Source organism: Rattus rattus, chromosome 2, assembly GCF_011064425.1.
Source record: "Rattus rattus isolate New Zealand chromosome 2, Rrattus_CSIRO_v1, whole genome shotgun sequence".
In the NCBI taxonomy this organism is placed as follows: domain Eukaryota; kingdom Metazoa; phylum Chordata; class Mammalia; order Rodentia; family Muridae; genus Rattus; species Rattus rattus.
The window spans coordinates 156,318,026-156,323,847 of NC_046155.1; the positions used below are offsets into that span (position 1 = coordinate 156,318,026).

The 5,822-nt window shown below is 39.5% G+C and overlaps 1 pseudogene; it reads right to left on the reverse strand.

Annotated features, from left to right (window-relative positions):
* Positions 1–4,793: 4,793 nt before the first annotated feature.
* On the reverse strand, positions 4,794–5,208 carry LOC116893340 (annotated as a pseudogene).
* Between the last annotated feature and the right edge of the window lie 614 nt (positions 5,209–5,822).

Genomic DNA, 5,822 nt, shown 5'->3' on the forward strand with positions numbered 1-5,822 from the left:
TTTATTTCTATAACCAAGGGTCAGTTTTTTTCTGATACAATTGATAAGATATAATTGTCCACCCAAACATACAAAGCCTTATACATATCCATCCCTTAAGAACATTCATAACAACCTGTAAAAAGGTAGAGAGTGGATTTTTTTTTTTTTTTTTTTTTTTTTTATTAACTTGAGTATTTCTTATGTACATTTGGCAAACATCCCTCCCCCCCCTTCCTTATGGGTGTTCCCCTCCCCACCTCCCCCCATTGCCGCCCTCCCCCCGACAGTCTAGTTCACTGGGGGTTCAGTCTTAGCAGGACCCAGGGCTTCCCCTTCCACTGGTGCTCTTACTAGGATATTCATTGCTACCTATGAGGTCAGAGTCCAGGGTCAGTCCATGTATAGTCTTTAGGTAGTGGCTTAGTCCCTGGAAGCTCTGGTTGCTTGGCATTTGTTGTACATATGGAGTCTCAAGCCCTTCAAGCTCTTCCAGTTCATTCTCTGATTCCTTCAACGGGCGTCCCCTGCTCAGTTCAGTGGTTTGCTGCTGGCATTCGCCTCTGTATTTGCTGTATTCTGGCTGTGTCTCTCAGGTCTGATCTACATCCGGCTCCTGTCGGTCTGCACTTCTTTGCTTCATCCATCTTGTCTAATTGGGTGGCTCTATATGTATGGGCCACATGTGGGCAGGCTCTGAATGGGTGTTCCTTCAGTCTCTGTTTTAATCTTTGCTAGAGAGTGGATTCTTAACATCCACCTCCATATTCTCTCAGTGACCTCCTCTCCCACCTCCTTCTGGTTCAGTCTCCTCCTCTTCCCTCAAACTTTTCTCCCGCCCATCCTTCCTTCTCGTCCAACGACAGGCCTCATTTTACCTTGTACCTGCCTTCAGCTGTATGACATCATCCTACATTTCACCTTTTTTGTCTAATTAAATAAAAACCTTTTCTCTCAAATATACGCTGAGTACAACTATTATCATTTTGCAATTAAAAGCATACATATCCCCAACACTTGGTTCAACATTTTGTCAGTTAAACAGAACATTTAGTTATTCATTCCAGCTGAAGAAAGGCTTAAAATCTGTTATATCCTGACTAGCTTGTATACTATCTGATAACTATCTAATAAAATATTTATTTTCAAAGTTTAACAGCCTGATAGGCTACGAGAGTATAATCAGTCTTCAACCCTGTCAGAAATCTGACAATGACCAAAATCTATAAACATAGGAGTCCTAACAAGGTTTCCAGAACTGAGAGGTTATAACAGTCCTCTGTTAGCAACATGTGGGCACAAGTCTTCAGGCTTCTGGCCCAAAATCAGCTGACAGACTCTTGAAATGCAGAAACCTTGAAGGGCTGATAATTCTGGCTCGGTAGAGATTATCAGTCAACAATTATCCTGCATAAGGTGTCCCTTTTGGACAGTATTCGTCTGCAGATGAAGCAGGCAGTTTCTGCCCAGTGGCTGCCTAACTACAAAGTATTACCTCACCTGGAAGTAGAGATGCTCAATTTCTCCCTTAAATCTGACAAAGGGGAGCTGTTAGGAGCAGATATGTCTCAACAAAAGATAAATAACTTTAAATTTCATATTTTGTGGATTTCTGATGTTTTTGAAAAAATCTATCTATATAAAGTAATCTGGCATATTGTCTTTATATCTTAAATATTATCTTGAAAGTACTCTTACAAACTCAGAGCCATGAATTTGCTATTTGGACCTTTACTCACATGTGTAATCAACTCAGAAGTTTGTAAGGACATCAATATAAGGACTAGCTCTAAACCTTGTACTTTTAAACTTTTTTTAACAAATAAATTCTATACCAAAGCAAAGATTTTAGCCTAGATACCAAATAAGAGTATGGCTGTACAACTCAATCTAGCTAATTCCTCCCTGTTAAATTATAACCACTTCTAAATTCCTCATAAAAACAACCTTAGAATAACCACTTTCTGCCCCCCTCAAAAGTCCAGGGAATTGGGGCAACGATTCTTCTATAACTTCTTTAAGCTGTACAGGAGCATTGAGATATCATTGGAGGTAGGGGGTAGGAAGAATGAAGCAAATGTTGTAGCCAGATGTGTGTCTTGACTGGATCCAGCTGAAAGTGTTTGAGACCAGAAATCCAAGTAGGTACATTGTGTAAAATATAATTCTCAATACAAAAGTTTAGAATAGAAACCTGGAGGAAATGAACAATTTTCTAGACATGCCAGGTACCAAATTTAAATCAGGAACAGATAAAACATCTAAACAACCCCATGACTACTAAAGAAATAGAAGCAGTTATTAAAAGTTTCCCAACCAAAAAGAGCCAGAACCAGAAGGGTTTAGTGCAGAATCCTATCAGACCTTCATAGAAGACCTCAAACCAATACTGTCCAAACTATTCCACAAAAACAAAGCAGAAGGGGCACTACCGAATTCCTTCTATGAAGCCACAATTATGCTTATACCTAAACCACACAAAGACTCAACAAAGAAAGAAAATGTCAGACCAATTTCCCTTATTAATATCAATGCAAAAATACTCAATAAAATTCTTGCAAACTGAATCCAAGAATACATCAAAATGATCACGATAAAGTAGGCTTCATCCCAGGTATGCAGAGATGGTTCAATATATGGAAAACCATCAATGTGATCTACTATATAAACAAATTCAATTCAAAGATTAAAAACCACATGATCATTTCATTGGATGCTGAGAAAGCATTTGACAAAGTTCAACACCCCTTCATGATAAAAGTCCTGGAAAGAAAAGGAATTCAAGGCCCATACCTAAACATAGTAAAAACCATATACAGCAAAACAGTAGCTAACATTAAGCTAAATGGAGAGAAACTTGAAGCAATCCCATTAAAACCAGGGACTAGACAAGACTGTCCACTCTCTCCCTACTTATTCAATATAGTTCTCAAAATCCTAGCCAGAGCAATCAGACAACAAAAGGAGATCAAAGGAATACAGATTGGAAAGGAAGAAGTCAAAATATCACTATTTGCAGAGGATATGATAGTATAATTAAGTGATCCCAAAAGTTCCACAAGAGAACTACTAAGCCTAATAAACAACTTCCGCAAAGTGGCTGGGTATAAAATTAACTCAAAGAAGTCAGTAGCCTTCCTCTATTCAAAGGATAAACAGGCTGAGAAAGAAATTAGGGAAATGACACCCTTCACAATAGCCACAAATAACATAAAATACCTCGGTGTGAATCTAACCAAGCAAGTGAAAGATCTATATGATAAAAACTTCAAGGGGTTGGGGATTTAGCTCAGTGGTAGAGCACTTGCCTAGCAAGCACAAGGCCCTGGGTTCTGTCCCCAGCTCCGAAAAAAAGAAAAGAAAAAAAAAAAGAACTTCAAGTCTCTGAAGAAAGAAATGGAAGATCTCAGAAGATGGAAAGACCTCCCATGCTCACGGATTGGCAGGATTAATATAGTAAAAATGGCCATTTTACCAAGAGCAATCTACAGATTCAATGCAACCTCCATCAAAATTCCAATTCAATTCTTCATAGAGTTAGAAAGAAAAATTTGCAAATTCAGTTGGAATAACAAAAAACCCAGGATATTGAAAACTATCCTCAACAATAAAAGAACTTCTGGGAGAATCACCATCCTTGACCTCAGGCAGTATTACAGAGCAATAGTGATAAAACCTGTATTATATTGGTACAGAGATAGCCCTTTGTAGGGCTGGATTTGTAGAAAGATATTGTGTAAATTTTGTTTTGTCATGGAGTACCTTGGTTTCTCCCTCATTGTTAATTGAGAGTTTTGCTGGATATAATAGCCTGGGCTGGGATTTGTGTTCTAGGGTTTGTATGACATCTGTCTAGGATCTTCTGGTTTTCATAGTCTCTGTTGAGAAGTCTTGTGTAATTCTGATAGGTCTGCCTTTATATGTTACTTGACCTTTTTCCCTTACTGCTTTTAATATTTTTAGGACTGTTTATGATTTTTAGAAGCTACTGGAATATATTAACTGGCTGTAGCCTGTGGTTATCTTCACTACTCAAGAGCTAAGCAATTTATTTCAGACTTTATAAGGTGATAAAGATTTAAATAGCCCAAGGAAACTCTCAGCTAAGGCTGAGAAGGAGTTAGCTTTGGTAGAAAGAAAATTGCAGAATACACATCTAGATCATATTGATCCAAAAATGGTCTGCATCTTATTCATCTTACCCTCTACTCACCCCCCTACAGGAATTCTTATGCAGAGGGAAGATTATATCTTAGAATGGATATTTTTAGCACATAAACAAAGTAAGAATCTAAACCCTATCTTGAGAAGGTCTCTAAATTGATACTAAAAGGAAAAAATGAGACTTCGACAATTAGTCAGAATGGATCCAGCTGAAATTGTGGTACCTTTTTCTAATGCAGAAATTGCCTCATTGTGGGCACAAGATGAACATTGTCAAAGAGCATGCAATAATTTCTTGGGAGAGTTTAACAACAGATACCCTAAAAGCAAGTGACTTCAGTTCATAAAAAGAACTAATTGGATTCTCCCTCGTATAATAATGAAAACTCCAATATCTGGAGCCCCTACATTTTACACTGATGCCAGTAAGTCTGGAAAGGTAGGTTATAAGTCAGAAGATGTAAGCAAGGTGGCTGAGAGTCCCTATAAATGTCAGTTCAAAAATTTGAATTATATGTAATACTCATGGTGTTGTCAGATTTTCAAGTCTCTCTCTCTCTCTCTCTCTCTCTCTCTCTCTCTCTCTCTCTTACTCGCTTTTCACTGACTTTATTGGCTGTGGACTGTGGCGGGCTCAGCACCCATTGGGTTCACTTGCTCTTCACCTTCTGGCTCTCTGTCTTCTTGGGCAGCAGCATGGCATGGATGTTGGGCAGGATGGTCACACGGCCCAGCAGCTTGTTGAGCTCTTCGTCATTGTGGATGGCCAGCTGCAGGTGGCAAGGGATGATGTGTGTCTTCTTGTTGTCCCTTGCCACATTGCCTGCCAGGATCTTGGCCATCAGGTACTCCAGCACTGCTGACAGGTACACGGGCGCTCCCATGCCCACGCTTTCCGCATAGTTGCCCTTGAGCAGCAGCCGGTTGAACATGGCCCATGGGGAACTGGAGGCCCGCGTGCAATGACCGCGACTTGGCCTTGGGGTGCACTTTATTCCCCTGCTTGCCTCACCCGGACTTGCTCGACCCAGCTCCTGGCACTCCAGGAAGGATTGTTTTACACATAGAGACTGCTGAACTTATTCAGGATGATTCTGAATTGACTTCACTATTTATTCAGCTACATCAAATGATCAGAAAGAGGAGTTATAACTCTTATGTATATATATCACATATAAGATCTCATACAGTTCTGCCAGGCCCTCTGGCACAAGGTAATAATTAAATTGACCAGCTATTGATAGGAAGTGTACTAAAAGCTTCAGAGTTCCATAAAAAACTCCATATTAACAGCAAAGGTTTAAGGAAATAATTCTTTATCATTTGGCAACAAGCCAAGAAAATTGTGAAGCAATGACTTACTTGCCTCCATTGCCTAAAGGAACTAACCCTAAGGGGGTACCCAAAGAAATGAAATTTGGCAGATGGATGTCTTCCATTTTAAAGAGTTTGGTAGGGCTGGAGAGATGGCTCAGTGGTTAAGAGCACTGACTGCTCTTCCAGAGGTCCTGAGTTCAATTCCCAGCAACCACATGGTGGCTCACAACCATCTGTAATGGGATCCGATGCCCTCTTCTGGTGTGTCTGAAGATAGCTACAGTGTACTCATATATAAAATAAATAAATCTTTAAAAAAAAAGTTTGGTAAACTGAAATATTTACACCATACTACAGACACA